The sequence below is a fragment of the Vulpes lagopus genome, chromosome 6 (genome assembly GCF_018345385.1).
Source record: "Vulpes lagopus strain Blue_001 chromosome 6, ASM1834538v1, whole genome shotgun sequence".
Lineage (NCBI taxonomy): Eukaryota > Metazoa > Chordata > Mammalia > Carnivora > Canidae > Vulpes > Vulpes lagopus.
In genome coordinates this window covers 73,753,981-73,763,529 of record NC_054829.1, presented here as the reverse complement: position 1 = coordinate 73,763,529, position 9,549 = coordinate 73,753,981, and the positions used below count along the sequence as shown (strand labels likewise).

General features: G+C 39.9%; 1 protein-coding gene across 4 annotated transcripts in view; it reads right to left on the bottom strand.

The window, feature by feature from the left end:
- LOC121492842 (rho GTPase-activating protein 20-like) overlaps positions 1-9,549 on the bottom strand; it is a 549,286-nt gene that overhangs the window by 527,451 nt on the left and 12,286 nt on the right. The window contains exon 3 of one of the 4 annotated variants that reach the window (XM_041758049.1): positions 8,831-8,882. The exons of the other annotated variants lie outside the window; for them this stretch is intronic. The gene's annotated coding sequence lies outside the window, so the exon portion shown is untranslated. The remainder of the gene's footprint in view (positions 1-8,830; positions 8,883-9,549) is intronic. 4 annotated transcript variants of the gene reach the window in all.

Below are 9,549 nucleotides of genomic sequence, written 5' to 3'. Positions count from 1 at the left end.
GCTCTGTTCTAAATATTTTATAAATATAAATATAAATATAAAAAATTTAATCCTCAAGCAACTACACTAGATGGTCTCTATTAGTTCCATTTTACAAATAAGGAAACTCACAGAAAGTGTAAATAAATTGTCAAATGCAGGAGACAGGGTTTGAACCCAGACAGCCTAACTCATAAGCCCATGTTTGTAAACACTTGGTCATGAAGTAGCCTTTTCATCTTTCCTACCCTCAGCCTCATTTCTGTCCCCAGAGCCATCAGGCTTTCTCATGGGATTTATATTGGGAGTGAGAGGATAAATCTCAAGGCATTATATTAGTAAAGCCAGTTGCTAGCTTGGAGATATTTAAAACATGTTTTAAACGTGTTTTAAACAAAGCTTTAGGGATCCCTGGGTGGCGCAGCGGTTTGGCGCCTGCCTTTGGCCCAGGGCGCGATCCTGGAGACCCGGGATCGAATCCCACATCAGGCTCCCGGTGCATGGAGCCTGCTTCTCCCTCTGCCTGTGTCTCTGCCTCTCTCTCTCTCTGTGACTATCATAAATAAATTAAAAAAATAAATAAATAAATAAACAAAGCTTTATACTTCAATAGATTCTTCTAAGGTCTTACTGTGTTTCTTTACTCTCAATCACTGACCCAATTGGATTATCTCAGCAGAAATTAGAAAATGTTAATCTACTGTAAACTGACTCAAGAAGAAGGAAGAGGAGGAGAACTGCAGTTTTTACTTCTAAAAGTAGTCCTTTACTATAGTTGTATTAACATGATGGATGTCCTTCCTGCTTTCCACTACCTTAACCTTTATGCCAGAAGGTAAGCCCCAGTGAACTGTGGAGATTTGCAGGATTCTAGGGAGATTTCCTCTGTTCTAAGATAGAGGTATTCTCTTACAAATGTTGGGAGCAGGGGTCATAGTCTATTCTGTAACTATTTGTCATTTCACTGACAATGAGTTAATAGTCATCTTCATCTTTTGACCAAATTAAATTCATTTTTTATTTCATTTCTACATTCTTTAATAACTAACGATGAGGAATGTGATGTCTAAAGAGGGTGTGAGCTAAGTTCAGTCCCTTTTTCTAAATTCACAGGTTTCTACTAGTATAAATATCTTAATATTTTATCAAGTAGATGCTATTCTCTCTTTTTTAAAGATTTCATTTATTTATTCATGAGAGACACACAGAGAGAGGCAAAGACATAGGCAGAGGGAGAAGCAGGCTCCCTGTGGGGAGCCTGGTGAGGGACTTGATCCCAGGACTCTGGTATCATGACCTAAGCCAAAGGCAGACACTCAACCACTGAGGCACCCAAGTGCCCCAAGTAGATACTCTTCTTAAAAATAAAGTGATATTTATTTTAATTTTTAAAGTACTTTAAAGTACTTTAATTTTTAAAGTAATTTTTATTTGAAAAATAACTTTAGTATTCTAATGAATATCAAAAATGATAAAGTTCCATTTGACTTCAATTCTTGTGAACACAAGTTTCTAGTGTATGAAAGAAGTGACAAAAATCCCCAATTTTCATTATTATTAACATCTTGTACAACTGGAGAAATAGAATTTCTTTGTGAAGAAACATTTAATTCCCCTCATTATTATGCACAAGCCAAAATTCACTAATTCTGACCGAAAAAACAGGTAGAAATTAATCAACTATTTATTCAATTTCTGTTAAATTCTGTAGTGTCAACCTAAGGTGAGAGAGTCTCCAGCTGATGCCTGAGGGTGAGCTGAGGTAAAATGGAACCTGGGCCACCCTACACCCTTTTTATGGCTAATTGGAAAAATTAGGCACTAAACTCAGATTATTAATTTGAATAGATTGATTGAGGGTATTGATTCCTCCATGTAAGAGCAAGGCATGACAGGGATGAAATATGTTTGTTATTTCAGGGGCTATTCCTTTTTAGTTGTTTCCTTCTAGAAAAAAAAAAGGTAATTTTTTTCATATTAACAGTGATCATAAATATACCCAAATATTTACTATGGGAATGATCTCAGTAGTTTTCTAAAGATTGTGACAAGCATTAAGTGCTGCTTCCTACTGCTATGGATGAAATTGTGTCTCCCTCCCACTGCTTTCCTGCCTTCTTACCATAAAGCCCTCTCTGCCAGTATCATCATGTTTGGAGATAGAGCTGCTTTGTTTTTTGTTTGTTTGTTTGTTTGTTTTTTGATATAGAGCTTTTGAAGGTAATTAAGTTTAAATGGGATCATCAAGGTAAGGTCCTAATCCAATAAGATGGATGGCCTTGTAAGAAGCGGGAGAGATCTGTATGTGTGTACATACATGCATTCAGGAAATGCCTTGGGGTACACAGTGAGAAGGCAGCCATGTGCAAGCAGAAAAAGAGCTCTCACCAGAACCTGACCTGATGATATCCTGAACTCGGAATTCTAAAAATCTGTGTTCTCTCTATATCAAAGACCTTGGCTTAAAAATGAAATTCAAATGCCTGAGATCACTTACATTTCTAATATTCCCAATGTATATATAAAGTATATAAGATAATATTTTGGGAGCTGAGTCTCTTTCAAAGAACATTAACAAATAAATTGATAAAGATTTTGTCACATAAAAACTCTTGAGTAGACATAAGGACATATCTCAAAAGCAATATGTGAAAGATGAAAAATGTTCAACTTGTTTTGTCATAATGAACCATTTGAAATAAAAATTCAGCCCTTCAATAGATGCAACTCTCTAGTGGAAAAAGAACACTGTCTTTATATAAAATCTTTTTTTTTAATTTTTTAATTTTTATTTATGATAGTCACAGAGAGAGAGAGAGAGAGAGAGAGGCAGAGACACAGGCAGAGGGAGAAGCAGGCTCCATGCACCGGGAGCCTGATTCGATCCCGGGTCTCCAGGATCGTGCCCTGGGCCAAAGGCAGGCGCCAAACCGCTGCGCCACCCAGGGATCCCCTATATAAAATCTTTTTAGCAGAACATCGTAGGCTCTGTAAAACCCGCTGAGAGGTAAGCAGCACCCAGGACAATAAATGGTTCTAGTAAGAAAAGGAAAGTCTTCTCCTCTCCCTAAATGCTATAATAATTACAAAGATAAAAAAAAAAAAGAAGAAGAAGAAGAACTGTATTCCCCTTATAAATTGAATATGAGTGGTCTGTAAGGTCCTAACAACCAGGAAATGAGTTTGCTATTTGTTAGCATGTCTCTTGGGCGAAGGATGGAAGGGTACAACATGGTATGGGAGGAAGAACATGGCCTTGGATGAAGGCAGACCTGGGTTGGAATCTCTTGCATTATTTCCCTTTGTATGACTGGACCATTTCTGAGACTTCCCCTGTCCCCATTTTCATCTCTGCAGCCTGTGGATGATAAAAAATACTGGCCTCGGAGGGCTGTGAGAAAATTTTTATTTATTCATGAGAGATACACAGAGAAAGGCAGAGACATAGGCAGAGGTTGAAGCAGGCTCCCTGTGAGGAACCCGATGTGGGACTCGATCCCAGGATCCAGGGATCATGACCTGACCCAAAGGCAGATGCTCAATCATTGAGAAACCCAGGTGGGTGAGGCATCTGTGATGTTCCTAGTATGGTTTCCAGCATGCATCCCACATATTTTGGTCTCCCATATTCACCTTGGTTAAATAAGGATAACGGTAACTAGTCTGCATTTTTAAAATAATGACTTGGCCCTCTATCAGGAGGAGTAGAGTCTTTCATATGGACCTCATGCCAAGGTCTGGACATTCTTTTTTTCTTTGTCCTCCTTATGATATCACCACCTTCAAGGTTACATCTATGGGCAATTTCCCTAATCTCAAATATATTTTACTACTATCTTTGCCTCTGATTTTTTTTTTTTTTGATAGCTATACATCCTTCATTTTTCAATTCACTAAGTGTTCTGATTTATTTCTTACCAAGCAGATTGGAGTTCATTGTTCACTCAACGTAAAGGAAGGGTTGATTTCAATAATGAAAGAATCTAGGTGTTCATGGAATGTTCTATGAAATTCAGGAAAAAAGAGAGAATAGAAATGGTAGCACCACATAGTGAATAAAAGCCTGTGCTTTGAAATAAATAGACCTAATTTCAAATGTAGAGTCTGTCAATTACTAATATGGTAACCTGGGCAGAGCCATTAGACCTCTGAGCATCAAGGTTCTCCAAAATAAAAATAATCTGATCTCGCAGGGTAGTTGTAAGGTTGGACAAAATTAGGTACATAAAGTTTTTTAGCATAATATCTGACATGTAGTAAGCCCCTCATAAATTATTAATGTAACTCAGATGAGTATAGCATTTTGCCAAATTATTACTAGCATGTCTTACCTATGACATGGCATAACTGGGATCTAGGGTGAAGGCAGTAAAAAAAAGAGGGGGTTAGTTTTTTCTCATGACCAAAAAACTTCTTGATATTTTGTTTGTGGGAGTCTTCTTTGTCTTCCATGTTTTGTGAATAATGCAAACAGAGATGGAGTAAGTAAACAGGTGCCCTTCCATGACCTGCTCCCAGACGTTTATTGAGCAATTATGTTCTAGACTGGATATTTGATGCATTTGTGTTCAGGGTTGAGAGGAAAGTGCACACAGTCGATTCTTTCTCCTACATTCCATCTGTCTGCTCCATCTTTTTTTTTTATAATTTTTTTTATTTTTATTTATGATAGTCACAGAGAGAGAGAGAGAGAGAGGCAGAGACACAGGCAGAGGGAGAAGCAGGCTCCATGCCCTGGGAGCCCGACGTGGGATTCGATCCCCGGGTCTCCAGGATCGCGCCCTGGGCCAAAGGCAGGCGCCAAACCACTGCGCCACCCAGGGATCCCTCCATCTTTTTTTTTTTTTTAAAGATTTATTTATTTATTCTTTATTTATTCTTTATTGTTATGAGAAACACAGAGAGGAGAGAGAAGCAGAGACACAGGCAGAGGGAGAAGCAGCCCCCCTGCAGAGAGCCTGATGTGGGACACGATCCCAGGTCTCCAGGATCACGCCCTGGGCTAAAGGCAGCGCTAAACCCCTGAGCCACCCGGGCTACCCTGCTCCATCTTTCTTTTTTACTAAACTGTTAAGGTAAAGCCCCGATACCATCCATCAGGACTATTGCCTCCCCTAACTAGTCTCCCTGCTTCCACTCTTGCTTACCCATCCATCTATTATCTACCAACAGTCAGAATAATTTGCTAGGAATATAAATCAGATTTGGTCAGTCCCCTGGGTAAAAATCCTTTGGCAAAATATTTCCACTTTTTTACCATGGCCTGTGAAGACCCTGTGTGACTAGACCCTTGAACACAATATCATATCCGATAGCATGGCCCACGCTCTAGGCTCTAGTCAAATCAGTCTTCCTTGAGCCCCTCTCTCTGAGGGGTCAGATTGTACCCACATAGGCTTGCAAGTCCCTCAGCCTCGATGGTTCAGGCACATTGTCTGGGAATGTGGCTGCTTCTCCTCTCATAGATTTGGTTTTAATGCTCCACCTCAGAGAGGCCCTCCTAGACTATTCCTCTCTAATTATGTTCCCACCCTCTCTGCACAGCCCCCATCCACCTTCTATCAGCAACACTAATCATTATCATTCCCCCTCTTATTTTTATCATTTGTAAGTCCCATGCAGGAGAGACACTGGCCTGTCACATTGTCAATTGTATTTGCTGCAGGGACATGACACAAAACAAGACCTCCAGAAGTACTCATGGAATGAAGGACTCAAGCATTGGCAAACACAAAAGGAAAAAAAAAAAGTAATGTTTTCTTATAGTAAGGGTTAATGAAAAAAGAGAAATTAAGGAGTCAATCCCATTTACAATTGCACCCAAAAGCATAAGATACCCAGGAATAAACCTAACCAAAGAGGTAAAGTATCTATACCCTAAAAACTATAGAACGCTTCTGAAAGAAATTGAGGAAGACACAAAAAGATGGAAAAATATTCCATGCTCATGGATTGGCAGAATTAATATTGTGAAAATGTCAATGTTACCCAGGGCAATTTACACATTTAATGCAATCCCTATCAAAATACCATGGACTTTCTTGGTAGAAAGTCCACTTTTTCAGAGTTAGAACAAATTATTTTAAGATTTGTGTGGAATCAGAAAAGACCCTGAATAGCCAGGGGAATTTTAAGAAAGAAAACCATAGCTGGGGCATCACAATGCCAGATTTCAGGTTGTACTACAAAGCTGTGGTCATCAAGACAGTGTGGTACTGGCACAGAAACAGACACATAGATCAATGGAACAGAATAGAGAATCCAGGAATGGGCCCTCAACTCTATGGTCAACTAATATTCAACAAAGGAGGAAAGACTATCCACTGGAAGAAAGACAGTCTCTTCAATAAATGGTGCTGGGAAAATTGGACATCCACATGCAGAAGAATGAAACTAGACCACTATCTTGCACCAGACACAAAGATAAACTCAAAATGGATGAAAGATCTAAATGTGAGACAAGATTCGATCAAAATCCTAGAGGAGAACACAGGCAACACCCTTTTTGAACTCTGCCACAGTAACTTCTTGCAAGATATATCCACGAATGCAAAAGAAACAAAAGCAAAAATGAACTATTGGGACTTCATCAAGATAAGAAGCTTTTGCACAGCAAAGGATACAATGCAATTTTTTGGAGAATCACAAGAGCACGAAACATGGTACACCTACTTGGTATTAGACATCAGTAATAAATCGCTGTACAAGAAAAGCTGCCACTTCTTCCTCCTCCAGCCTTTCTTGAGCTCAACGGGACCATGGATGAGCAGGGTACGAGTGGCACCCTCAGATGATGTAGTGCTTTCGCTGTGGGTGTCCACCTCCACAGACGAGCTCTTCCTACAACACATCAAACACAGAGCAGCTAGTTACTAGTCAAATACACAATATAGTTTAATGCCAAGTGTCAAGGTTCACACAACACTAAAATTTAGTCTCAACCCCCAAAGCAGAGCTCCAGAGCTCAGAATCAGGGATCCCTGAGTTACAGAAATCTATAGAAAGAGGTGAGGTCACTTGGGGAACTGATGCTGAGGGAGGACAGTTTCAAGGACAAAGCCCTTGAGCATGCCAACACTTAGAGGTGTGGTGGACAAAGAAGCAAAGCTAATCATGAGCCATTAGGCAGGCGAGAGCCACGAAGCCAAAGGTAGAGCAGATTACAAGAAGGTGAATGAACAACAACAACAAACAGGACAACTTGTGGCCTAATATAAAATAAAACAATGTGTGAAGAATTAATTACAATTTGCTTTTATGTTAAGATAAAAATGAAGATAATTGAAGATTCTGGAAATTGATCCCCATCTTATCTAATTCAATATTCAAAATTGGGGTAAAAATTCTCAAAGATCAGCAAAAATACTGGAAACCTCAGAAAGTTTCTGAACACAAGAGTTTACCTATTATTTGGCTGAACTCTGACAGGACTTCCTGGTCAGAATAGGTAAAACAACTCAATTGAACAGAATGTAAAAATTCTTTCATAACTAGGACAGGTATTTTCATAGACCCACTGAAAATTCTGTCTCATGGAGAGAGAGAGTTGGCTCTCTCGTGGAGCCAAGAAAGTGTCTCCGCCTCCCCCAAGGATGTATAAAGCCTGCTCCCTTCTGCTCAGCAGCACTGAATCTTAAGAACAGGAGCAGCTTTTCAGGAAGCTTGTGCTGAAGTGACTACTTAGTTTCTATGTATTAGAGGAAACAAAAGAAAACAACAGTTCCTGTTATTGCCGGTCTGTTTGGATGATCAGAAATAGTGTATCAGAAGACTACCTCATGCGCTGAAGCCTTGAATGACCACCTGTGAGCTCAGCATGCTTTCTGATTGACGGGAACATCCTTTTCTCTTCAATTCGTGGGACGGGAAATCAAGGGAGTCTACAGCACTTGGCAGAGTACTGTCAACTGCTTGAAGCCTCAAGATTCCACAGTGGTCCGAGATCACTGACATTATGATGTCACAGATTCAAAGCTCATGTCGTAACTGCCAAACTGACATACTGGTTTTCCTAGGAAAGTTTTGATTTGGCCTCCAAGTTTTGATTTTTTAAAAGTTATCTTTTCATTTTGAGATAACTGTAGATTCATTTGCAGCTATAAGAAATAATACAGAGAGATAACATCAGTTTTTTACAGATGGAGTCTTCCAGAGATGCTTCCATCACCACAAGGGTCCTTCCTATTACCCGTTTACAACCACACAAATTTCTTTCCCCCTCCACCACCTCTTTAATCTCTGGCAATCACAAATCTGTTCTCCATGTGTTTAATGTTGCCATTTCAAGAATGTTATACAGATGGGATCATATAGTTTATGACATTTGGAGATTTGCTTTTTTTCCATTTGATGTAACTGGAAATTCACCTGGACAGCTGCAAGTATTCACAGTTCATTTCTTTGTGTCCCTTAGTAGTACATCATGATACGGATGTATCACAGTTTGCTTAACTACCTGTTGAAGGAGTTCAGGATTGTCTGCAGGTTTTGGCTGTCACTAATAAAGCTACTATAAACATCTGCATACAGGTTTTTGTGTCAGTGTGAAGTCTTCACTTCTCTGGGCTAAATGCCCAGGACGGGAAGAGCCAGGTCATATGCTAGCTATTTTGTTGTTGTTGTTGTTGTTGTTGTTGTTGTTATAGTTTTTTCTTAGGAACTGTCCAACTGGTTTCCAGAATGGCTGTGCCATTTCACATTCTCCCCAGTACTGTATGAGTCATTCAGTTTCCCCTCATCCACACGAGCATTTGGTGTTGTCATTTTTTATTTTAGCTATTCTGATAGCTGTGTAGTGTGATATCTCACTGTGGATTTCACTTGCATTTCCCAAATGGTTAGTGATACTAACCATTGATTTGCCACCTGGACATCTCCTTCAGTGTCCAAGCACCTACAGGAGCCTGTTAAAAACATGTTACATGAAGTCAGTGTTCCCTTTCCACTAGGAAACTGATGATTTTACAGATGACGAGGCTCTTGCGCATACAGGTTGGGCTCTGAATCCAAGCAGCCGTGACGTAACATGAAGGATTCAAATCCAGCTGACTCAGGAGGTCACGCAGCTTCCTGTGAGGACCCCCCACCCCCACTCTTCCCACATGGACAGTGTCTTTCTTTGACAACTGTGGAGGACTGAAATTTGATCCTACAGACAAAGTTTGTGGTTTCTCTTACAGGCTCCTGTAACAGGCATGTGAAAACCTATCTTTTATGCCCCACTAGACTCTATGGACCTCAAGGAAGGAGTCTATGTCTGATTTATCATTAAATTCTCACAGACATTGATGCATCAGAGGAATCAAAAAATTCTGTATTGAACAAGTGAATGAAATAGTTTTCTGGCAGGGATGGACAGGGGAAAAGGCATGACATAAAATAGTCTTTGTCTTATTTACTTTATTCATTCAACGGATAGTGTTTGAACCTGTACTAGGAGAAAGGCACTTGATAGGTCTGGGCAACAGGGAGCCAGGCCCAAGTCTCACAAAACCAGGATTTAAGTGAGGAGGGGGGAAGACAGATATTAAACAGAGAATGCCATCAAGAACTGCCTAACACAGCCTCTGG